Here is a 26,446-nt window from a genome sequence, read left to right on the forward strand (position 1 = left end):
TGTCATGTTCAAGAGCGACTTGCTACCAATAAAGTTCTTTGAGTTTCTTCCCAATTTTTCCCCAGTCATTGCTGACCAGTACCCCTTTATTTTTGTCAAGCTTGAGGAGGATAACATATGCTTGTTCTATAATTTGCCCTTCGGGCAAACCCATCGCTATGTTTTAACGAGCCTAGCGATAGTGAAACTCGTTCTTGTCTAAAGACAAGTTTGTCGCTATTTATGTTTTTAACGAGTCTAACGACAAAGACAACTCGGTCCTTTTCATTTTTAGAGAGTCTGAAAAGGTACGTAAAGTCAACTCCGAAAGTCCTTTTTCGTCATCTAATCCCTTAAGTCCGAAAAAGTATAAAACAATACAGAAGGGATGAGTTTTCGATCGTTCTAACGAGCCGAACAAAACAAGTGCTCGATCTTTTTGTGCAATAATCCCTCAGGTCCAAAAAGATTAAAATCTAGAGGAGGGATAGCACTTCCGGTCACTTTAACGAGCTGGAAGGCCAAAACTCGGCAATCTTTTCATATTTTACGAGTCAGATGAAAAGAGCTTAAAGAAGACTCGTCTTTTGAGGAACGAGTGATAAAACAGGTTAGCAGCTGATTCCAGGTAAGGGTTGGAATTTTCCAATCACGACAGTGTCACATGGATGGCTAGTGAAATCACTCTTCGCAGCTGTTCCTCAAAATGGGTAAACAATCAAATGGAGGTGAATGATCGGCCAATGGAAAAGTGGAGGTGATGGTGCAAACACGACCAAGGATTTAATGGCTGATTATGTTACATTCACGATGGTTATTTACTGGGTAGTTCATTTTTTAACGAGCTTAAACGCGAATTGAAACACTTGCTCGATCTTATGTTTATTCTTTAACGAGCATGAACTATGTGCTAAAACTGCTCGATGATAAGTTTGCATGCCCCCAGCATAATAACGCAAATCGAGGTGCATGCCCCCCAAGCTTCATTGCATTCAACGCGGTGGTTGGAATGAAGGTTTACCTTTGAGATTTGAAAAGGGGATTTGTTTCATTTTTTAATGAGGTTGACACAGTAAAAGAACTATCCTCATGACTCTTTGTTTCATTTTTTAACGAGGTTGACATGAGATAAGAACCGTCCTCGGAGTCCAAATCCATTAGATATAGAAGGTTTCATATTCCACTGTGGCCACTTCCGCCAGATTACTCGGAGGCGGTAGGGCAAAAGTACCCATTAAGGCAGGGTCTTTTAGGAGACCTACTCCGATATTTTGGAGCGAATGATTGCTTCCATGGATACTATCACCTCTTAGAGTGGGATAGGGGCATTCCGAATTGGATACTTTTCCCAACAACAAATTGGCGACTCATTCAAGTATTCTTCTTTATGGAATGTAAATGAGGAAGTAGGATCTAACTAACCTGTGTCTTTCGCAAGTTTGTTGATCCAATCGCTCCTCTCTTCAGTAGCTCCCAGCTCCCAGCTCTCTCACTGGCCCAGCTTCACAGAATTCCTGCAAGATCACAAGAGAGAGAAACTACAAGAAGATACAGATATACATTCATAAAAAGCTCAAGATCAGATTAAGCTAAACATGTAAGCATAAAAAAACATCATTGATATACAGCATGTAGGAGAAACTCAAATAGTTTATTGATAGAGTAATAAAGTCCAAGAGGAGATACAACCAAGTGAGGCCCGATCCAGCATCTACCTCCCAGCAATGGAATCCCTTCCTCTCCTCCAACAAAGCATAAATCACCCAATGTACTAACCTCAATCTCAAACCAACAACAATTCTCTGCAAATACAAAATTCCAGCCTCTTGAACCTCTGGGTGAGAGATCCATATATAGATGTGAGCAGAGAGTATGAGTCAGCTCATGTTTTGACTTGTGGCTTCTCTTTGTCAGTTCTTGCTTCCACTTGGAGGTTGAGAACCTCTTACTCATCACTAGTCGAATTCATTGAGGCAAGTGTCATTGAGGAAGATTCTGGAAGCTTCCATGGTCTTTCCACCTCGTTGAATGAACTTGCCATTTGTCATTTCCCACTCAGCGCACCCTGGTAGTGCTTCTACCTGCGTTGCAGTGCACCTAGCCAGTGTAATCTCTGCATTTCAGCGCAGGCAGCTAGTGGAGCCTCTGAATTGATCCTGAATTGACTGTTTTTGAGTGGTTTTTGGTGGAGAACTTCTGGGAGAAGCTGTCATTGGTTGACCTTGTTCCTTTAGGGGTAGGAACAACTTATTTAGGGACTTTGGATCCCTTGGATTATGGACATTTCATGCTCAATGCTGTAAGGCACAAAAATGTCTATAACAGGTAGTCGTAAGTGACTAATTTCTCATGATTTGAATAGTTCACTTAGCACTCATTGCATCGGGTGATGCTCATAGGGGTGAAGAAGTGGGATTGAAACTGGTGAAATAAATCACATAGTGTCAATCATCACTTCCAAGGCTTGCACCCGGTAACCAGGACTTCTCGGGAGGTCACCCATCCTAGATCTCCTCTGGCTCAAGCGCGCTTAACTGTGGAAATTTCCCCACAATCAAGCCCACTTAGCTTGCTACCCCATTTGCAAAACCTTAGCAAGTATTGTGCCTCATGAACCATTCAAGTACAGATCCCTTCACTCTTTTTTTTTTTGAATTTAAGTATAGGTGTGAGTTGGCTAGATTTCAAACTAAGAAACACTGATGTTGAAAAACTCTGATCAATCTAAAATTTTGCTAACTCATGCCTTAAAATCAATAACATTTCACTAGATAATGGATTTGCCACATACCCTATCATTGGTGATTACCATCAACATTCTGAAATCTGGATTTTTGGTAGTGAAGTCGAAGCTTAGGATCTTGAATATTGGAGTCATCAGGTAGATGATTTCAGCCTTCATATATGTCTAACTACTGTCCACCATCAGAAATCAGATCTACAACTTGAATGATCTTTCCTGGAGAAGATCTGTCAACCCATCCCTGGAAACGGTGCGAATATGTTATCACTCAGAATAAACCTCGAGGCTGAGAAGAGGTAACTCTGAGGTAACCACTAACAAAGCTTTCGATCTGGCATCTATCCCTGCCAAAATAGAGAGGGCTCTCTCTTTGTCAATAAGATGTGGCTGCAATAAATGAAATTTTAGGCTAGCTATGGAGTGTGGGGATTTGTTTGAAAAGGTTTGGGTCGAAACAGCAAGAGAACGGCCGATTGGGCTATGGAGTCAATGCCAGTTTCTGCCGAAAAACTTGGGGAAAATTAAGTGCCATGTTTAGCCAGATAGAAGATTGCAATTATGAGAAGAATAGAGGGGAGAAAGCCCGCTGCCCTACAGGCATCAAATAGGGGATGGATCTCTAGTGGCAGCATTAGACGAAAGAGAAGCACGAGGTTGCTCAATAGAGCCTCTAGCAAAGGATGAATTCTGCAAAGACAACCATTACATCTAACATTGAAATCATCATGAAAGGAGCATCATAGGGGATGGATTCCTAACAAATCTCTTAGATAATGCTGTAACAAGGTAGAGAAAACAAAATATGTAAGTGAATTACAGGAAAAACATATTGAATAGTAAACATCGTGATGGATCCAAGGTCCAAAGGGCAAAACCTGCTTTATTAAAATTATATTCAAGAAAAAATTTACACCGTGCCAAGCGACCTCTTTGCTACAAAAACCAAACCTCTATCTCTTAAAAATAATTCTATATATACCCTATTATATATTAATTATGAATTCCTAAACATAGGAATCAAAATAATTAAAATAGAAAAACCAAACAAACACCTAAATATTTTTTTATGCGGTCAAATAAAATAAATCTAACTTAGTTCATAACTAAGGAATTAAATCACAACAAAATAGAACAATTGATTTGCTACCACAAGTTGAATTGCCTGCCTAAGTTTGTTTTGGAACATTGCTGGAAATCAGGGATAATCTGGGATGTTGATTAAATCATCCTCCACCTGTTCTCTGTCAATGCCTTGGATTCCTAAAATATTTGCCATTTGTTCGTTGAATGTTTTGAATACTGCCACCTCTCCTTCAAAAACTCAATGTTTTTGATTTCATAGCTAAAATACTTGCCATCGGTTCCTAGAAAATATGAACGTCCAGGAGGAGATGTGAATTCAGCTCTACGAAGGGCAGCATCAGTGTAGTCAGCCTCTCTTGGCACATAAAGCCTATTGATCTCATCGAGATAATTCTACTCTAAAACACATTCTCTTGTTCTCTGACGGTGTAAATATTCAAGCCCTGGATCTACCCCACGATAATTAATATCAAATAACAACCCGTTCCTCATAGGCAATGGATCAGCAGGAGGCAGGGCCTGCCTCTGATACGCAGAAGCATATGGATCTGATGCTTGCAAAGCATAAGCATCAAGTAATGGTGCACGCTGAGGCAATACTGTGTCAGGTCGATATAATGGAACTTGGGGAACTTGATCAACAAATGGTACATGTCTTGCTACCCTAACATTATCATGAACAGGTTTCCCAGGCCTACTGTCTCGTGGACCACGAGAGTTTTGAAAAGGTACTGGTCAAAATAGTTGGGACAACTTTCTAACCTGTTCTGCATTCAGTTGAAACTTGAAATTATTTTTCCCATAGTAATTATCTTTAATCGTAGCCTTGAATTTTTTCTCTGGCAATGGTAAGCATTCCTTCTTAATACGGATGTGTATCTAGGCAGAAAAGGCTTTTTTGAAGTCTTGAATGCATCAGGTTCAAGTTCATATCCACCTTTACTTACAGCCTTGTATATTCCATACATCAGACGAAGGTTGAAGTCATACAAAAAGAGCCACATTCCATTTGTAACCTGCTCAACAAGCTCCTCGTGTCCCTGAGGCAACCCAAAAACACGATAATAGAAACCTGTCGACCACGAACCTTGCTTTCAGAAGCTCCTTTAATGATTCCAAGAATTCCACCCCATGGGAGGTGTCCTACTCAACTCATTGTCCAACAGACTTCTTGGATTAGAGCCAGCGTGAGCAAAAGAGCAATGCGAGGCCAAGTGGGCACCTACAGAACTTTGTTTTTTAGAATGTCTCTACGCGCAATGCCAAAGGGATACGCGCAATGCCATAGTCCAGAAGCACAACGCTGGATCCTATGCTCTGTGACTGTTCAAATTTTCAATATTAAAAACTTCCCTACGCACAGAACCATGCCCTACATGCAGCGCCTTCTTCCCTATGCACAGCGCAGGGCAAAATCCTCCAGAAGCGCAGCGCAAGTTGCCTACATGCAGCGCCACACTCTAGATTGACTTGGCTTTCGATTTTTTTGACTTGGCTTCAATCTTTTGACTTGTGTGTGTTGTTGATGTAGGGGCGCTGAGATTTGGAGCTGATCTGGGCCTTCATTCTCATCGTAAGCATGACAAAACAAACAAGAATCCTTGGAACCAATATGCAAGTTTCAATGCCTGCAATTTTTCTTCTTTCTTTCTCAATTTTTTTACCTTCTCCTCTACCAATTGTTTTACGAAACTAAGGAATTGGACAAACCAAGTTTCTGAGTGTTGTAGCAGCACTGTCCTCTCTCCTCGCATCATGTCACGACTCTGCAAAAGCTTTGAATCTCTCAAGCTCTGGTAGCACAACTGCCTCAAAATCTAGCCTATCCCTACACTGCATCTCAACACATTTTAATGCAAGTTTGGTTAGCTCCATAGCTTCCCTAATAGGCCTGTCTGTAACAGATTGATCTAGAATATTTTTGAATGAGCCTCTATCGACAACCCTTTCCACATCATGAGCAATCCGCATTGGTTTTCTAGCAGTAAATAATTGGAGTACTACTCCAAAAGCATAGAGATCGGACTTGGTTCCAAGTATCCCTGTTCTCTGATACTTTGGGTCAATATAAAAAAATTTGCCTGAGGTTGTGGTGTTCCTGTACAGTGTAAGACTTCCTGAGACCGTTGGAGGGACAAGCTTGGCTAGGCCCACATCACCTATTTTGTTCACAAAGTTCTGATCAAGAAAAAATAGTTGTTGGTTTTAGGTCACGATGAACTAATGGCCTAGGCTTGGAACTATGTAAATAGAGCAACCTAGTGGCTATTTCTAAAGCAATACTAAATCGTGTATATCATGGAAGAGGTGGTGTTGTTGCATTATGAAATAAATGATCCTCCAAACTTCCATTTGACATATATTCATATACCAAACATCCAATTTCTGGACAAGCTCCAAGAAGAAAAACTATATGGGGGTGTTGTATACAGCTAAGAACTTCAACCTCTTGTTGAAATTGTTTCCACCATTGGGTTGCATCTGGGTGAATAGCCTTGACAGCCACTAGGCTATTATCCAATGTACACTTGTAGATAGACCCATATGAGCCCTCTCCAACCTTATTTGATTCTGAAAATAAATCTGTTGCTACCTCAATTTCTTCTATGGAGTATTGCTTGAATGCTTAAACAATCAAAGGAAACGCATCCTCAACTTTTATAGTCTTTCATTTATTTATAGCTATGAAGTCGGCAACCCTCCTTTGTTGTGCCTCAATTTCTACTATTTTAGCCGCTCCTTCATGTCTGCATCATGCCTTGCTTTCTCTTTTGCATCTATTACGCCTACAAATTCTTCTCTTTCCTTTGTTGCTTCCACTTTATTTAGCTCTTCCATTCTCTGAATGTGCGTATCTCTGGCGTTTTATGTGTTGATTGCTTCTTCACATGCTTGGTTGTACATCTCATGAAGCCATTTCAGTTCAAGCTCCAACTTTTCTAGCTTGTTTTCAAGTTGTGACTTCATAGACGTGCTTGGCAGTGAGGACGTACCTAAATAATTATCAAATTATGGAGATTGCTCATCACTGTCCTCACTAGTCATCTTGATTCCCATTTTACTCTTGATATTCTTAAAATCAAGAAGCGTGGTTGATTTCCCAACAAGAGGTTCTGCCTCTTCTTGAAAATTGCAAGTCCTTCTTTCAATCAAAGCCAAGAAATGAGGTCGCCATATGTTGAGATGGGGATTAGCAACACGGTAATAGACCTCAAATGCTATGTTCTCTTCTTCTCTATCACAATCCAGCCACAAGACCAGCCACTTACATCTCCTAGCTTCCTTTGGATCATTCAATACCTGAACTGCTACACAGGAGGCCTTTGAGTCAACCGTTCATTCGGTCATATCTTTTGATCCGGGAGCCGATTTTGGGAGTGTGATATACCGCTGGAAATATTTTTTCGAGCTGCTCTTGAAAGAAAATGCTTATGACATGTTTTGTGCTAAATATCATGTGCAAAACATCTAACAAAACTAGACATAGTAAGAGCTCATGTTGATCCCTAGTGATAGACTACGAAGACTGGACTAACAGATCACGAAGCTAATAGATAGCAAAGGAAGGTGTAAACTCGACAAAACTATTGTGTGCACTCAAAAATTGGTGTGCAGATTGGAAACATCGGAAGATAAGATTGCGCGCACTGTCGATCACTAGCTGGATTGAATCATAGGAGGATTCATCAATAAATTCATAGTAGATACTTTAGTCAGCTATAGCGACGTAGAACGACGCTTCCTCAAGGGACCATGAGGTAAGTACATTAAATCTTTGAGCACTTGGATTAAAATTCTATTGTATGAAAAGTGGGTTATGTGAATAAATTGATGTTTCGGGCTACGTGGAGTGGGAGAATTTATAGAAATGAAGGTAGCACAAAACTAGAAACTAGCCCATTAATATCACCTCTGCGAGAGGGTGAAGAAGAGCTCACAAAGGTTTCTCCAAGAAGTGTGATCAATATGATAAGGTAGAGAATTCCACGCATACCACCCCCACCCACACCACCACCAGTTTCACCATTTTCACCCCCGACTTCACCCATACCACCTCCACCACCTCCGCGAAGTAGTATGGCTAGCGCGATAAAGCTACTAGTGTTCAAGGGAGTAGGGAATGAAGATCTGGACCAGTTTTGGTTCATGATAAAATATGTATGGGAAGCACAGGGTGTCATAGACGACAATATAAGGAATGCAACAATGGTCAGTGCTCTGCAAGATCATGCGCTGACTTGGTATATTAAGCATTCCAATGACAATTCGAATGTAGGGATGGCGGATATCCAGACTCTGCTAAACAAAGAATTTAGCAGGCCAAAGTCGGAGGCACAGTCGATCATTGGATTCAAGGAAATCTCAATGCTACCAGGTGAAACCCTGTGGGAGTTGGATTAAAGACTAAAGTGCACAATTCACGAAGCGAACATGACCTTAACAGACGAGCAACACTAAAAATGGTTTGTGGCCTCGTTAACACTGCATCTATGGAACACGTTGTTGCAACAAAGGCTATCCACTCAGGCTAAGGCTTTGGAGGTCACAATGAGATTGCATGAGACTCTGATACAAGATCCTAACATGGGAGTCCAACAGATTCACGTGTAGTTGAAAAAATTATGCCTTGAGATGCAGAGTTTGAAACAAGACAGGACGGCTCGTCTAGAAGTGCGTGACGAGGTATGGTGCATAATGTGACAGGGCTAGGGGCATGACAAGGACCACTGCCTAGTGTTCGCGAATTACCTCGCAGGAGGAGGACCAATGCCATTGAGACCGGAGGCACAAGTAGGACCAAGCGCGACGCCTGCATTGTGGTGTGTGATTTTTCAAATAGCAGGGAAGCATGCTACAGATAAATAGAATCTATTACAAAATTATACGTAGAATTCCCAGCAGTTGTTCTGTAATTTCTACAGGCCAGTAGGACATGATGATCACACCTGTAGAAGTTATGAATTGATGATGGATCAGATTCCTACCGACAGAGTTTAGGCTGAAACACGGGCCCTCAATAAAAATGTAAGAATGGCATGCACTGGATTTTAGTGGCACGGACAAGGCCAAGGTGGAATGGGGCCAGGAAGAGGTTTCAGACAGCTGATATGTTACAATTGTGGAGGATCGGGGCATTATACCCGCAATTTTACAAATCCAATGAGGCCATACTACTTATATTGTATGCAGTTTGATCATGAGATAGAGGACAGTCCAACACTGATAGAGAGGTTGCGTGATAAAGGAGCACTCCAACCTCCCCCGACTTAGAGCCTACAAATGATGAGGTTTGAACTGCATGAGGAAGACCCTAATGTAGATATCGTGCTCTGAATTAGTATTATGACTGGGGGTGACAAAGGTAAGAATCCTGCAGAAAGTACCTGGGTTCGCAAGGCTCCAACGAAGGAACTAGAATTTTATTTGGAGTGCGCTAAGGAGACTTTCATGGAAGCTAAGAGGAGCTTCGCTGATGCCTCCACTTTGGGAAGTAAAGACAGACTAGAGCCATAAATGGACCCATCGATGCTCACTATGTTCTTGGAGACATAAATGAAGCTATTGCGCGATAGCAAGGTTATAAAGGGGTTGCAAGAACTCATAATTAGATGCACTGGGACCGCACCAAGAGAACCATGTGTAGTCTGGAAGCTCGAGAAGCACACAACACGAACAGGAAGGGAGATGAGATTGACCGCATAGATCGAGGAATATGAGATGGACCAAGTGATTCTAGACCTAGGATCGAACGCAAACATCCTACCAAAGAAGACATGGGAGAGCATGGGCAGGCCTACGCTGTAATGGTCTCCTATCCAACTACAAATGGCGAACCAACAAAATATCCTACCTATGGGGAGATTGTAGGGAATCATAGTAGACATCGAAGGAGCAAGTTTTTTAGCAGATTTTGAAGTGATAGAGATTTTTGCTGACAGAAATCCCTATCCCGCATTATTGGGAATAGATTGGGCCACTGACATGAATGGAGTAATAAATCTAAATAAGCACAGGATGATCTTTGAGAAAAAGTCACTGTGCGTAGTGGTACCTTTAGACCCTGCAGAAGGATCACGCTACACAGAACCAGTGTATGACAATGATATCAATGATGATCTGGACTGCATCTACAAGATAACCACGTGGGAGAAAGATTGGTTAAATCCAACCACGGATGGCTGAATCTCTTGGGAGTGCGAAAGCTCCTGAACATCAGATTTTGACGAGGAGATAGAACGATGGTAGAACCAGTTACACGAGGTAACCACACTCAACTATAACATGATGACTAGGTTTTTGTACTGCGTAGCAATAGAGGTAAGAGACTTGCCTACGTATGATAGGTTAAGCGAGGTGGATGACTTCTCGAACAAATTTGAAATAGAAGTACCAGAACAGCAGAATTTTGACTCTCTGAAATGGATACTGCATGCTACGCCCACACGATGGTGGGGTATGCACCAAAGAAGTTTTGAGGACTGGCGCGAATGTACAATGATGATGATCATGCCATTTGGGAAGCCTCAGGTGTAATTGAAAGGTAAGTATGACAGATGAACTGGCCTACGCACCCACCTATCCAGGCGGATATAGGCATATGGTGCGAAACTCGAATAGAGGCCTACCGTCCTCGCAGTAGGAGACATGGTCAGTAAGCAGGAACGAGTAAGGTAATGGCGTGAATGGATAGGACCACAAATTATGGAAAGACCAAGTGCACAGCAAAATATCTACATAGAAGCATTTAGCAAAGTACACAACGCGCTGAACAAGGTCCACCATGTGAAGCGGACTGACTGGGACTTGTATGTACTAGCAGTTCTATGGGTTTATAGGACAACATGCAAGAAACTGATGGGACAGACACCTTTCCGGCTAGTTTATGACATGGAAGTTGTCATTCCAATGGAGTATATTGTCCCTAGTTTGTGCATAGTAGCGCTCACATGTATGATGGACCATGAAGCCCTGGAAGAAAGACTGGCGTAGCTAGAGGAGCTCGAGGAGGAACTGTTATAGACATATTTGGGCACATCAACCCCAAACTCATATGTCAATGATATTAGGGCTCATCAACCCCTAAAAGAGTTGTTTTATACCATAAATAAGCTTAGTCATCTGAATGCCTCATTCCCCAAAAGTTCCATCTCAGAAATCATCTATAAAGTGCCTAAACTAAACCATATCTGAAAGCCCTGTGTTGGGGTGAGATGCGTCGTAGTTTGGCCCTTTAGTAAATGCGATGGGTGAGGTTGGACAAAATTTTGAGATATTTTGTTAGTTGGTTGCTCATGGAATCTTCTAGAAACTTCTCCTGTGCCACTTGCCTCTTTTAATTCGCCCAAGGATGACAAAGGGAACTAGGAAACCATCTCCAATTCCCCTCTCTTGTGGAACTAATTTCAACAAAGGGAATGGAATTCATCATCCCCATTGATGACTCACCCTCTTGCAATCATCTATAAAAGGATCTCCCATCCAATTGATTAGAAGGCTGAATTATTCTGAGTTGTACGAAAGTGCTACTAGTTTTAGTATTGAGGTGAGAGCATTGTGTCATTATTGGTGTGTTCTTGCTGATTCATGAGGTGAAGAAGGCTTGAAGCTGGGAAGATGGTGCTGGATCAGACTTCTTATGGGTTGTAATTCTTCTTGATATCAATAAAGTTCTTCAAGATTTTTCCTAATTGATTGTGTTAACTGTAAATGCATTCATTTGTTTATCATATTTCTGATTCTATGATGTTCATGTTGTGATAGATCATTATGCTTTGACAGGTCTTTGTTTCTATAGTTGTGCAGGTACTCTCCATGCGTGTTAAGTATGGGGAGGAGTTATGGGATTATCCAAAGTAGAGGGAGATCAAGCAAGGATTCAAGTGAAAGTTACAGGTTGGTCTTTCATAATCTCTTTCTTATTTGTCACTCATAGGAAAGATATTGAATTGCTTTGACTGTTGTTTCTAGGTTAGCTACCAAACCTAGAGGGTTAGTCATTTGAAAAGACACTAATTTTCCTAGAAACAAATTGGAAACTCCACTAGGTAGACCAGATGATTGTTTGTTGCTATTTGTTGTTCTATGTTGAACTATAAAAACTATAGACAGAGTCTGAAGCTAGCTAGGAAGCTTTCGAACCGCTTTTGTTATGCAATTGCATAGTAAATAAATGTTGCTTCAATCAATATTTGGTTTAGTTTATGAATTAAAAATTTGACTCGCAAACGCATATAGATGCCATTTTGGTAGCTTAGTAACCTCTTAGGAAATTCCATCATACTTTGCTTATCATTGTTCATCAAAACCAAGCTTGATCCATTGAAAACTACTGCAAATTTGAGCCAAAACCATTCTTAGAAGCTCTCCCTCACCATTGCACTGTCTTCCACTGTGACTTGACATGCATCTCACTTCCCAAATGAGAAAAGTGCGATGCGTCTAACTATCTACAAAGGCCAGGTGCGATGATTGACTGAACTCAATTTCCCATATAGGAGTTGAGGGTTTTTGACTAGTTTTCAGACTTGTTTGGTTGCTTACTGAATTTGAACACTACCTCATCACTGAAGCCAACTTACATCACTTAGATTAGCCTCAATTTAGATTAGAATTGATGAATGTTTTTGCATGTTTGTTTTTCATTTACAATCCATTGTCAAAAGTAGTGTTAATCGATTTGTCGTTTTCAATAGGAAAGTGTCGTAAAGTCTACCATTTTCGTCGAAAAAGTGAAGTGTCGCAAAATCCTCCTTCATAGCTTATTGATTAAACTATTTTGATGCATTTTATTTCCTTTCTCTCTTTGAAGAAAAATTGTCGAAAATTGTCATTTTATGTGAAATAGTTTGAGTCATTGTTGCATTTAGTTTTCCTTCTTGAATCATTCACATTAAGGAGAGCTAAAGACAAATACATGCATTTGCATTTTATTATTTTGGTTTGTGAATGCTTGATAGGAATAGCTAGGGAAATTGCATTAGATGTGCTCTTTTCTCTTTGTCAAAGATATGATTGCTCTATCCTTTAGTAGCTAAGGTTTTCATCATTCAAACTAAATCAAAAGTTTGTTTATCATGATAGTTGCATTTTAGGAATTGCAAACATATATCACGTGGTGGACCTTCAAAGGCAAATCTTTAAGCAAGATCAACTTAAAATGAACCTCAATTAATCTAACAATTCTTTGGAACTTAAATTCAAAAAGAGTGAAGGGATCTCTACTTGAATGGTTCATGAGGCACAATACTTGCTAAGGTTTTGCAAATGGGGTAGCAAGCTAAGTGGGTTTGATTGTGGGGAAAACTCCACAGTTAAGCACGCTTGAACCAGAGGAGATCTAGGATGAGTGACCTCCCGGGAAGTCCTGGTTACCGGGTGCAAGCCCCAGAAGTGATGATTGACGCTATGTGATTTATTTCACCAGTTTCAATCCCACTTCTTCACCCCTGTGAGCATCACTCGATGCAATGAGTGCTAAGTGAACTATTCAAATCATGAGAAATTAGTAACTTATGACTACCTCTCATGGAAATGGTCATACATGAATGACTTACTTAACGCAGTTGAATCCCAAAAATGATATCTAATATAATGCACTGCGTAAACCCCCTATACTTAAATTCAAAAAGAGTGAAGGGATCTCTACTTGAATGGTTCATGAGTCACAATACCTGCTAAGGTTTTGCAAATGGGGTAGCAAGCTAAGTGGGCTTGATTGTGGGGAAAACTCCACAGTTAAGCACACTTGAGCCAGAGGAGATCTGGGATGGGTGACCTCCCGGGAAGTCCTAGTTACCGGGTGCAAGCCCCGGAAGTGATGATTGACGCTATGTGATTTATTTCACCAGTTTCAATCCCACTTCTTCACCCCTGTGAGCATCACCCGATGCAATGAATGCTAAGTGAACTATTCAAATCATGAGAAATTAGTCACTTACGACTACCTCTCATGGAAATGGTCATACATGAATGACTTACTTAACGCAGTTGAATCCCAAAAATGATATCTAATATAATGCACTGCGTAAACCCCCTATACTTAAACACATTCTCTTGTTCTCTAACAGTGTAAATATTCAAGCCCTAGATCTAACCCACGATAATTAATATCAGATAACAACACGTTCCTCATAGGAAATGGATCAGCAGGAGGAAGAGCCTGCCTCTGATATGCAGAAGCATATGGATCTGATGCTTGCAAAGCATAAGCATCAAGCAATGGTGCATGCTAAGGCAATACTATGTCAGGTCAATATAATGGAACTTGGGGAACCTGATCAACAAATGGTACACATATTGCTACCCTAGCATTATCACGAATAGGTTTCCCAGGCCTACTGTCTCATGGACCACGAGAGTTTGAGGACCACGAGAGTTCTGAAAAGGTATCGGTTGAAACAGCTGGGACAACTTTTTAACCTATTCTGCATTCAGTTGAAACTTGAACTTATTTTTCCCATAGTAATTATCTTTAATCGTAGCCTTGAATTTTTTCTCTGGCAATGGCAAGCATTCTTTCTGAATACGGAAGTATATCTGGGCTGGAAAAGGCTTTTTCGAAGTCTTGAATGCATTAGGTTCAAGTTCATATCCACCTTTACCTACAACCTTGTATATTCCATACATTAGATGAAGGTTGAATTCATACAAAATGAGCCACATTCCATTCGTAACCTTCTCAACAAGCTCCTTGTGTGCCTGAGGCAACCCAAAAACATGATAACAGAAACCTGTCAACCACGACACTTGCTTTCAGAAGCGCCTTTAATGATTCCAGGAATTCTACCCCATGGGAGGTGTCCTACTCAACTCATTATCCAGTAGACTTCTTGGATTAGAGTCAACATGAGCGAAAGAGCAATGCCAGGCCAAGCGGGCACCTACAGAACTTTGTTTTTTAGAATGGCCCTACGCGCAGTGCCAGAGGGCTACGCGCAGCACCATAGTCCAAAAGCACAGTACTGGCTCCTACGCTAGTGCCCATTCAAATTTTCACTGTAAAAAACTTCCCTACGCACAACACAACACCCTACATGCAGTGCCTTCCTGCCTATGCACAGTGCCAGGGAAAATCTTCCAGAAGCGCAAAACCAGTTGCCTACCCATAGCGCCACACTCCAGATTGACTTGGCTTTCAATTTTTTTGACTTGGCTTCAATATTTTGACTTGTGTGTGTTGTTGATGCAGGGGTGCTGAGATTTGGAGCTGAGATGGGCCTTCGTTCTCATCATAAGCATGACAAAACAAACAAGAATCCTTGGAACCAATACGCAAGTTTCAATGCCTACAATTTTTCATCTTTCTTTCTCAATTTTTTTGCCTTCTCCTCTCCCAATTGTTTTACGAAACTAAGGAATTGAACAAAACAAGTTTCAAGGTGTTGTAGCAGCCTTGTCCTCTCTCCTCCCATCATGTCGGGACTCTGCAAAAGATTTGAATCTCTGAAGCTCTAGCAGCACAACTGCCTCAAAGTATTGCTTGTCCTTGCGCCGCATCTCAACACATGTTAATGCAAGTTTGGCTAGCTCCATAGCTTCCCTAATAGGTTAATCTGTAACAGATTGATCTAGAATATTTTTGAATGAGCCCCTCTCAACAGCCCTTTCCACATCATGAGCAATCCCCATTGGTTTTCTAGCAGTCAATAATTGGAGGAGTACTACTCCAAAAGCATAGAGATCGGACTTGGTTCCAAGTATCCCTGTTCGCTGATACTCTGGGTCAATATAACAAAATGTGCCTGAGGTTGTGGTGTTCCTGTATAGTGTAAGACTGCCCGAGACCATTGGAGGAACAAGCTTGGCCAGGCCCACATCACCTGTTTTTCTCACAAAGTTTTGATCAAGTAAAAATATTTGGTAGTTTTAGGTCATGATGAACTAATGGCCTAGGCTTCGAACTATGTAAATAGAGAAACATAGTGGCTATTTCTGAAGCAATACTAAATCGTGTATATCATGGAAGAGGTGGTGTTGCTCCATTGTGAAATAGACGATCCTCCAAAATTCCATTTGACATATATTCATATACCAAACATCCAAGTTCTGGACAAGCTCCAAGCAACAAAACCATATGGGGATGTGGTAAATAGCTAAGAACTTCAACCTCTTGTTAAAATTGTTTCCACCCTTGGGTTGCATCTGGGTGAAGAGCCTTGACAACCACTAGGCTATTATCCAATGTACACTTGTAGACATACCCATATGAGCCCTCTCCATCCTTATTTGATTCTGAAAAGAAATCTGTTGCTACCTCAATTTCTTCTATGGAGTATTGCTTGAATGCTTGAACAGTCAAAGGAAACGCATCCTCAACTTTTCTACTCTTTCATTTAGTTATAGCTATGAAGTTGGAAACCCTCCTTTGTTGTGCCTCAATTTTCACTATTTTAGCTCCTCCTTCATGTCTGCATCATGCCTTGCTTTCTCATCTGCATCTATTACACCTACAAATTCTTCTCTTTCCTTTGTTGCTTCCACTTTCTTTAGATCTTCCATTCTCTGAATGTGCATCTCTCTAGCATTTTGTGTGCTGACTGCTTCTTCACATGCTTGGTTGTACATCTCACGAAGCTGTTTCAGTTCAAGCTCCAACTTTTCTAGCTCTTTTTCAAGTTGTGACTTCATAGACGTGCTTGGCAGTGAGGATGTGCCTGAATAATTATCAAATGATGGAGATCGCTCACCACTATCCTCACTAGTCATCATGATTCCCATTTTACTCTTGATATTCTTAAAATCAAGAAGCATGGTTGATTTCCCAACTAGAGGTTCTGCCTCTTCTTGAAAATTACAAGTCCTTCTTTCAATCAAAGCAGAGAAACGAGCTCGCCATATGTTGAGATGAGGATTAGCAGCACGGTAAAAGACCTCAAATGCTATGTTCTCTTCTTCTCTATCACAATATAGCCACAAGACCAGCCATTGACATCTCCTAGCTTCCTCTAGATCATTCAATACCTGAACTGCTGCGCGGGAGGCTTTTGAGTTAACCATTCATTCGGTCATATCTTTTGATCCGCGAGCCAGTTTTGGGAGTGCGATATACCATTGGAAAGATTTTTCCGAGATGCTCCTGATAAACATTCTTATGACATGTTTTGTGCTAAATATCATGTGCAAAACATCTAACAAAACCAGACATAGTAAGAGCTCATGTTGATCCCTAGTGACAGACCCCGAAGATTGGACTAACATCAACCTTATTTGGGATGGCAGCTTCTTGGAGGTGTCAAGAACATTGTAGACCAAGTGCCTCATCCATTGGGCAATACGGTCAAATAGCTACAAACCTGAACAACTTATACCAATCCATAAAACATACACATACTGCAACTTGTACATAGAAAAATACCGGAAACTGAAATGCTGCCTTAGGTAGCTTATTTATACACAAACCTACCCTACTTTGTAGAAAAATCAATAGATCAAGTGATGTTGTAATGCCAAACCAACCAATCAAGCAACTGTGACAATGATGTGGTTGTTTGATGGTGTTTAAAAATGAACATAATTGGGAATTCTACCAGAAATATATACCCATAGTACCTCGGGCTCTGTAAAAGGAAATCTGGTTTTTCTTTCAACTTAAAAATATATTCCATATACGCTGCTATAGGATCATAGAAACAAAATTCTATCTTCTTCCCCAATTCATTAACATATGCTCTCGGCTATAGATTGTCACAACCTTGCTGTAAATCATAACATCCTTCAATCCAACCATCCAAGGGTAGCCTTACCTTATCTTCTTTGAGAGGAGGAAGAGTTTCCAAGAACTATTTAGGTTCTTGGAAATCATATGATTCAGTTTGAACATCCAATAGTTCAGTTTCATTTTCTAATCTTTCAACTACTAAGCCAAGAAAACAATATTTACTTTCAGGTGTGATTTGGCTAGATTTCAAACTAAGAAACATTGATGTTGAAAAACTCTGATCAATCTAAAATTTTGCTAACTCATGCCTTAAAATCAATAACATTTCACTAGATAATGGATTTGCCACATACCCTATCATTGGTGATTACCATCAACATTCTGAAATCTGGATTTTTGGTAGTGAAGTCAAAGCTTAGGATCTTGAATATTGGAGTCATCAGGTAGATGATTTCAGCCTTCATATATGTCTGACTACTATCCACCATCAGAAATCAGATCTACAACTTGAATGATCTTTCTTGTAGAAGATCTGTCACCTCATCCCTGGAAACGGTGCAAATATGTTATCACTCAGAATAAACCTCGAGGCTGAGAAGAGGTAACTCTGAGGTAACCACTGAAAAAGCTTTCGATCTGGCATCTATCCCTGCCAAAATAGAGAGGGCTCTCTCTTTGTCAATAAGATGTGGCTGCAATAAATGAAATTTTAGGCTAGCTATGGAGTGTGGGGATTTGTTTGAAAGGTTTTGGGTCAAAACAGCAAGAGAACGGCCGATTGGGCTATGGAGTCAATGCCAATTTCTGCCGGAAAACTTGGGGAAAATTAAGTGCCATGTTTAGCCAGATAAAAGATTGCAATTATGAGAAGAATAGAGGGGAGAAAGCCCGCTGCCCTACAGGCATCAAATAGGGGATGGATCTCTAGTGGCAGCATTAGACGAAAGAGAAGCACGAGGTTGCTCAATAGAGCCTCTAGCAAAGGATGAATTCTGCAAAGACAACAATTACATCTAACATCGAAATCATAATGAAAGGAGCATCATAAGGGATGGATTCCTAACAAATCTCTTAGATAATGTTGTAACAAGGTAGAGAAAACAAAATATGTAAGTGAATTACAGGAAAAACATATTGAATAGTAAACACCGTGATGGATCCAAGGTCCAAAGGGCAAAACCTGCTTTATTAAAATGATATTCAAGAAAAAATTTACACCGTGCCGAGCGACCTCTTTGCTACAAAAACCAAACCTCTATCTCTTAAAAATAATCCTATATATACCCTATTATATATTAATTATGAATTCCTAAACATAGGAATCAAAATAATTAAAATAGAAAAACCAAACAAACACCTAAATATATTTTTATGCGGTCAAATAAAATAAATCTAACTTATAACTAAGGAATTAAATCACAACAAAATAGAACAATTGATTTGCTACCACAAGTCGAATTGCCTGCCTAAGTTTGTTTTGGAACATTGCTGGAAATCAGGGATAATCTGGGATGTTGATCAAATCATCCTCCACCTGTGCTCTGTAGATGCCTTGGATTCCTAAAATATTTGCCATTTGTTCATTGAATGTTTTGAATACTGCCACCTCTCCTTCAAAAACTCAATGTTGTTGATTTCATAGCTAAAATACTTGCCATCGATTCCTAGAAAATATGAACGTCCAGGAGGAGATGTGAAGTCAGCTCTACGAAGGGCAGCATCAGTGTAGTCAGCCTCTCTTGGCACATAAATCCTATTGATCTCATCGAGATAATTCTGCTCTAAAACACGTTCTCTTGTTCTCTAATGGTGTAAATATTCAAGCCCTGGATCTACCCCACGATAATTAATATCAAATCAAAACTCATTCCTCATAGGCAATGGATCAGCAGGAGGCAGGGCTTGCCTCTGATACGCAGAAGCATATGGATCTGATGCTTGCAAAGCATAAGCATCAAGCAATGGTGCACGCTGAGGCAATACTATGTCAGGTCGATATAATGGAACTTGGGGAACTTGATCAACAAATGGTACATGTCTTGCTACCCTAACATTATCATGAACAGGTTTCGCAGGCCTACTATTGCGTGGACCACGAGAGTTTTGAAAAGGTACCGGTCAAAATAGTTGGGACAACTTTCTAACCTGTTCTGCATTCAGTTGAAACTTGAACTTATTTTTCCCATAGTAATTATCTTTAATCGTAGCCTTGAATTTTTTCTCTGGCAATGGCAAGCATTCCTTCTAAATAAGGATGTGTATCTAGGCTAGAAAAGGCTTTTTTGAAGTCTTGAATGCATAAGGTTCAAGTTCATATCCACCTTTACTTGCAGCCTTGTATATTCCATACATCAGACGAAGGTTTAAGTCATACAAAAAGAGCCACATTCCATTCGTAACCTTCTCAACAAGCTCCTTGTGTGCCTGAGGCAACCCAAAAACACGATAATAGAAACCTGTCGACCACGAACCTTGCTTTCAGAAGCGCCTTTAATGATTCCAGGAATTCCACCCCATGGGAGGTGTCCTACTCAACTCATTGTCCAATAGACTTCTTGGATTAGAGCCAGCGTGAGGAAAAGAGCAATGCGAGGCCAAGTGGGCACCTACAAAACTTTATTTTTTAGAATGTCTCTACGCGCAATGCCAAAAGGCTACGCGTAGTGCCATAGTCCAGAAGCACAGCACTGGATGCTACGCTCTGTGACTGTTCAAATTTTCACTATTAAAAACTTCCCTACACATAGCACCATGCCCTACATGCAGCGCCTTCTTCCCTATGCACAGCGCAGGGCAAAATCTTCCAGAAGCGCAGCGCAAGTTGCCTACACGCAGCGCCACACTCTAGATTTACTTGGCTTTCGATTTTTTTGACTTGGCTTCAATCTTTTGACTTGTGTGTGTTCTTGATGCAGGGGCGCTGAGATTTGGAGCTGAGCTAGGCCTTCATTCTCATCGTAAGCATGACAAAACAAACAAGAATCCTTGGAACCAATACGCAAGTTTCAATGCCTGCAATTTTTCTTCTTTCTTTCTCAATTTTTTTACCTTCTCCTCTACCAATTGTTTTACGAAACTAAGGAATTGAACAAAGCAAGTTTCTCAGTGTTGTAGCAGCACTGTCCTCTCTCCTCACATCATGTCAGGACTCTGCAAAAGCTTTGAATCTCTGAAGCTCTGGTAGCACAACTGCCTCAAAATCTGGCCTGTCCCTGCGCCGCATCTCAACACATTTTAATGCAAGTTTGGCTAGCTCCATAGCTTCCCTAATAGGCCAGTCTATAACAGATTGATCTAGAATATTTTTGAACGAGCCCCTATCGACAACCCTTTCCACATCATGAGCAATCCCCATTGGTTTTCTAGCAGTCAATAATTGGAGGAGTACTACTCCAAAAGCATAGAGATCGGACTTGGTTCCAAGTATCCCTATTCTCTGATACTCTGGGTCAATATAAAAAAAATTTCCTGAGGTTGTGGTGTTCCTGTATAGTGTAAGACTGCCTGAGACCATTAGAGGGACAAGCTTGGCCAGGCCCACATCACCTATTTTGTTCAGAAAGTTCTGATCAAGCAAAAATAGTTGTTGGTTTTAGGTCACGATGAACTAATGGCCTAGGCTTGTAACTATGTAAATAGAGCAACCTAGTGGCTATTTCTAAAGCAATACTAAATCATGTATATCATGGAAGAGGTGGTGTTGCTCCATTTTGAAATAAACGATCCTCCAAACTTCCATTTGACATATATTCATATACCAAACATCCAATTTCTGGACAAGTTGCAAGAAGAAAAACTATATGGGGATGTTGCATACGGCTAAGAACTTCAACCTCTTGTTGAAATTGTTTCCACCATTGGGTTGCATCTGGGTGAATAGCCTTGACAGCCACTAGGCTATTATCCAATGTACACTTGTAGATAGACCAATATGAGCCCTCTCAAACCTTATTTGATTCTGAAAAGAAATCTGTTGCTGCCTCAATTTCTTCTATGGAGTATTGCTTGAAAGCTTGAACAATCAAAGGAAATGCATCGTCAACTTTTATACTCTTTCATTTAGTTATATCTATGAAGTCGGCAACCATCCTTTGTTGTGCCTCAATTTCCACTATTTTAGCTGCTCCTTCATGTCTGCATCATGCCTTGATTTCTCTTTTGCATCTATTACGCCTACAAATTCTTCTCTTTCCTTTGTTGCTTCCACTTTATTTAGCTCTTCCATTCTCTGAATGTGCGTATCTCTGGCGTTTTGTGTGCTGATTGCTTCTTCACATGCTTGGCTGTACATCTCATGAAGCCATTTCAGTTCAAGCTCCAACTTTCCTAGCTCGTTTTCAAGTTGTGACTTCATAGACGTGCTTGGCAGTGAGGACGTACCTGAATAATTATCAAATTATGGAGATTGCTCATCACTGTCCTCACTAGTCATATTGATTCCCATTTTACTCTTGATATTCTTAAAATCAAGAAGCGTGGTTGATTTCCCAACAAGAGGTTCTGCTTCTTCTTGAAAATTGAAAGTCCTTCTTTCAATCAAAGCAGAGAAATGAGGTCGCCATATGTTGAGATGAGGATTAACAGCACGGTAATAGACCTCAAATGCTATGTTCTCTTCTTCTCTATCACAATCCAGCCACAAGACCAGCCACTGACATCTCCTAGCTTCTTTTGGATCATTCAATACCTGAACTGCTGCACAGAAGGCCTTTGAGTCAACCATTCATTCCGTCATATCTTTTGATCCAGGAGCCAATTTTGGGAGTGTGATATACCGCTGGAAATATTTTTCCGAACTGCTCCTGAAAAAAATGCTTATGACATGTTTTGTGCTAAATATCATGTGAAAAACATCTAACAAAACTAGACATAGTAAGAGCTCATGTTGATCCCTGGTGACAGACTACGAAGACTGGACTAACAGATCACGAAGCTAATAGATAGCAAAGGAAGGTGTAAACTCGGAAAACCTATTGTGTGCACTCCAAAATTGGTGTGCAGATTGGAAACATCGGAAGATAAGATTGCGCGCACTGTTGATCACTAGCTGGATTGAATCATAGGAGGATTCATCAATAAATTCATAGTAGATACTTTAGTCAGCTATAGTGAGGTAGAACGACGCTTCCTCAAGGGACCATGAGGTAAGTACATTAAATCTTTGAGCACTTGGATTAAAATGCTATTGTATGAAAAGTGGGTTATGTGAATAAATTGATGTTTCGGGCTACGTGGAGTGGGAGAATTTATAGAAATGAAGGTAGCACAAAACTAGAAACTAGCCCATTGATATCACCTCTGCGAGGGGGTGAAGAAGAGCTCACAAAGGCTTCTCCAAGAAGTGCGATCAATCTGATAAGGTAGAGAATTCCACGCATACCACCCCCACCCACACCACCACCAGTTTCACCATTTTCACCCCCGACTTCACCCATACCACCTCCACCACCTCCGCGAAGCAGTATGGTTAGCGCGATAAAGCTACTAGTGTTCAGGGGAGTAGGGAATGAAGATCTGGACCAGTTTTGGTTCATGATAAAAGATGTATGGAAAGCACAGGGTGTCATAGACGACAATATAAGGAATGCAACATTGGTCAGTGCTCTGCAGGATCATGCGCTGACTTGGTATATTAAGCATTCCAATGACAATTCGAATGTAGGGATGGCAGATATCCAGACTCTGCTAAACAAAGAATTTAGTAGGCCAAAGTCGGAGGCACGGTCAAACATTGGATTCAAGGAAATCTCAATGCTACCAGGTGAAACCCCGTGGGAGTTGGATTAAAGACTAAAGTTCACAATTCGCGAAGCGAACATGACCTTAACAGACGAGCAACACTGCAAATGGTTTGTGGCCTCATTAACACCGCATCTATGGAACACGTTGTTGCAACAAAGGCTATCCACTCACGCTAAGGCTTTGGAGGTCGCAATGAGATTGCATGAGACTCCGATACAAGATCCTAACATGGGAGTCCAACAGATTCACGTGTAGTTGAAAAAATTGTGCCTTGAGATGCAGAGTTTGAAACAAGACAGGACGGCGTGTCTAGAAGTGCGTGACGAGGTATGGTGCATAACGTGACAGGGCTAGGGCCATGACAAGGACCACTTCCTAGTGTTCACGAATTACCTCGCAGGAGGAGGACCAATGCCATTGAGACTAGAGGCACAAGTAGGACCAAGCGCGATGCCTGCATTGTGGTTTGTGATTTTTCAAATAGGAGGGAAGCATGCTACAGATAAATAGAATCTATTACAAAAGTATACGTAGAATTCCCAGCAATTGTTCTGTAATTTCTACAGGCCAGTAGGACATGATGAGCACACTTGTAGAAGTTATGAATTGATGATGGATCAGATTCCTACCGACAGAGTTTAGGCTGAAACACTGGCCCTCAATAAAAATGTAAGAATGGCATGCACTGGATTTTAGTGGCGCAGACAAGGCCGAGGTGGAATGGGGCCAGGAAGAGGTTGCAGACAGCTGATATGTTACAATCGTGGAGGATCGGGGCATTATACCCACAATTTTACAAATCCAACGAGGCCATACTACTTATATTGTATGCAGTTTGATCATGAGATAGAGGACTGTCCAACACTGATAGAGAGGTTACGCGATAAAGGAGCACTCCAACCTCCCCCGACTTAGAGCCTACAAATGATGAGGTTTGAACTGCATGAGGAAGACCCTAATGTATAATATCGTGCTCTGAATTGGTATTATGACTGGGTGTGACAAAGGTAAGAAGCCTGCAGAAAGTACCTAGGTTCACAACGCTCCAACGAAGGAACTAGAATTTTATTTGGAGTGCGCTAAGGAGACTTTCATGGAAGCTAAGAGGAGCTTTGCTGATGCCTCCACTTTAGGAAGTAAAGACAGACTAGATCCATAAATGGACCCATCGATGCTCACTATGTTCTTGGAGACATAAATGAAGCTATTGTGTGATAGCAAGGCTATAAAGGGGTTGCAAGAACTCATAATTAGATGCACTGGGACCGCACCAAGAGAACCATGTGTAGTCTGGAAGCTCGAGAAGCACACAACACGAATAGGAAGGGAGATGAGATTGACCGCTTAGATCGAGGAATATGAGATGGACCAAGTGATTCTAGACCTAGGATCGAACGCAAACATCCTGCCAAAGAAGACATGGGAGAGCATGGGCAGGCCTGTGCTGTAATGGTCTCCTATCCAACTACAAATGGCGAACCAACAAAATATCCTACCTATGGGGAGATTGTAGGGAATCATAGTAGACATCAAAGGAGCAAGTTTGTTAGCAGATTTTGAAGTGATAGAGATTTTTGCTGACAGCAATCCCTATCCCGCATTATTGGGAATAGATTGGGCCACTGACATGAATGGAGTAATAAACCTAAATAAGCATAGGATGATCTTTGAGAAAAAGTCACTGTGCATAGTGGTACCTTTAGACCATGCAGAACGATCACGCTACACAGAACCAGTGCATGACAATGATATCAACGATGATCTGGATTGCATCTACAAGATAACCACGTGGGAGAAAGATTGGTTAAATCCAACCACAGATGGCTGAATCTCTTGGGAGTGGGAAAGCTCCTGCACATCAGATTTTGACGAGGAGATAGAACGATGGTAGAACCAGTTACACGAGGTAACCACACTCAACTATAACATGATGACTAGGTTTTTGTATTGCGTAGCAATAGAGGTAAGAGACTTGCCTACGTATGATAGGTTAAGCGAGGTGGATGACTTCCTAAACAAATTTGAAAGAGAATTACCAGAACAACAACATTTTGACTCTCTGAAACGGGTACTGCACGCTACGCCCGCAAGATGGTGGGGTATGCACCAAAGAAGTTTTGAGGACTGGCGCGAATGTACAATGATGATGATCATGCAGTTTGGGAAGCCTCATATGTAATTGAAAGCTAAGTATGACAGATGAACTGGCCTATGCACCCACCTATCCAGGCGGATATAGGCATATGGTGCGAAACTCGCACAAAGGCCTACCGTCCTCGCAGTAGGAGACATGGTCAGTAAGCAGGAACGAGTAAGGTAATGGCGCGAATGGCTAAGACCACAAAGTATGGAAAGACCAAGTGCACATCAAAATATCTACGCAGAAGCATTTAGTAAAGTACACAACGCGCTGAACAAGGTCCACCATGTGAAGCGGACTGACTGGGACTTGTATGTACTAGCAGTTCTATGGGTTTATAGGACAACATGCAAGAAACTGATGGGACAGACACCTTTCCGGCTAGTTTATGACATGGAAGTTGTCATGCCAATGGAGTATATTGTCCCTAGTCTGTGCATAGCAGCGCTCACAGGTATGATGGACCATGAAGCCCTGGAAGAAAGACCGGCGTAGCTAGAGGAGCTCGAGGAGGAACTGTTATAGACATATTTGGGCACATCAACCCCAAACTCATATGTCAATGATATTAGGGCTCATCAACCCCTAAAAGAGTTGTTTTATACCATAAATAAGCTTATTCATCTGAATGCCTCATTCCCCAAAAGTTCCATCTCAGAAATCATCTATAAAGTGCCTAAAATAAACCATATCTGAAAGCCCTGTGTTGGGGTGAGATGCATCGTAGTTTGGCCCTTTAGTAAGTGCGATGGGTGACGTTGCACAAAATTCCGAGATAGTTTGTTAGTTGGTTGCTCATGGAATCTTCTAGAAACTTCTCTTGTGCCACTTGCCTCTTTGAATTCGCCCAAGGATGACAAAGGGAACTAGGAAACTGTTAGATACCTATACCAATAGGTTTCATATTTCATGATTGGCAAAGAAAGTTCCAAATATGCTCTGATTTGGTGATGCAAAGATCCCATATTTTCAAGAGAAGGTGATATGTGTACATAGCTTGATTTTGACTCAATTTTGGATGGATGGTCCAACAGCCTAATCTGGATCATGCCATGTTTCAATTTTCCGTTGTAGAATAGAGAAAGAAGTCTGTCCAAACTGT

At 41.1% G+C, this 26,446-nt stretch overlaps 5 pseudogenes; all 5 read right to left on the reverse strand.

The window, feature by feature from the left end:
- Positions 1–3,982: 3,982 nt before the first annotated feature.
- Positions 3,983–5,776, reverse strand: LOC149162727 (uncharacterized; annotated as a pseudogene).
- An 8,089-nt stretch (positions 5,777–13,865) lies between these two features.
- Positions 13,866–14,911, reverse strand: LOC149162728 (uncharacterized; annotated as a pseudogene).
- Positions 14,912–15,178: 267 nt separating this feature from the next.
- On the reverse strand, positions 15,179–16,801 carry LOC149162729 (U-box domain-containing protein 34 pseudogene; annotated as a pseudogene).
- Positions 16,802–19,022: 2,221 nt separating this feature from the next.
- On the reverse strand, positions 19,023–20,207 carry LOC149162730 (uncharacterized; annotated as a pseudogene).
- A 331-nt stretch (positions 20,208–20,538) lies between these two features.
- LOC149162731 (U-box domain-containing protein 34 pseudogene) lies at positions 20,539–21,816 on the reverse strand (annotated as a pseudogene).
- Positions 21,817–26,446: the final 4,630 nt, after the last annotated feature.

This window comes from Pinus tabuliformis, chromosome 5_2 (genome assembly GCF_031772625.1).
Source record: "Pinus tabuliformis cultivar Carrire ecotype Pingquan chromosome 5_2, CPIR1, whole genome shotgun sequence".
NCBI classification, from domain to species: Eukaryota; Viridiplantae; Streptophyta; class Pinopsida; order Pinales; family Pinaceae; genus Pinus; species Pinus tabuliformis.